Below are 363 nucleotides of genomic sequence, written 5' to 3'. Positions count from 1 at the left end.
CCCTTCTCCCAAATATACTTCTGACTTCCCTTCCTCCTCCTTCTTCCAGTAAATCTTGCCTTTTTGCCTTTCCATCCCTGCCCCACCCTGGCCCAGTCACTCTGTCCTGCCTCAGCACTGGGGAATAGCACATGTGCGTCCCATCAACCCACTACGCCCACCTCCTCCTGGGATCTGAAGCAGTGCTCCTGCCACTTTCCTCTGCTTATTGCCCTCCTTAACCAGGTTCTTTTGGTCTATTAGACTGTGTAGCAGAAGGAAAATTTGAGAACATTTGGAGAATCTTCTAAGAACATTCACACATGCAGAAAACACTGGCAGAACCTGAGTCACAAAGAAAAAGTATCTCCAGCTAGCTTCTGG

This window comes from Bison bison, unplaced genomic scaffold, assembly GCF_000754665.1.
Source record: "Bison bison bison isolate TAMUID 2011002044 unplaced genomic scaffold, Bison_UMD1.0 scf7180017864284, whole genome shotgun sequence".
NCBI lineage: Eukaryota > Metazoa > Chordata > Mammalia > Artiodactyla > Bovidae > Bison > Bison bison.
Note: the sequence above shows the minus strand (reverse complement) of the source record.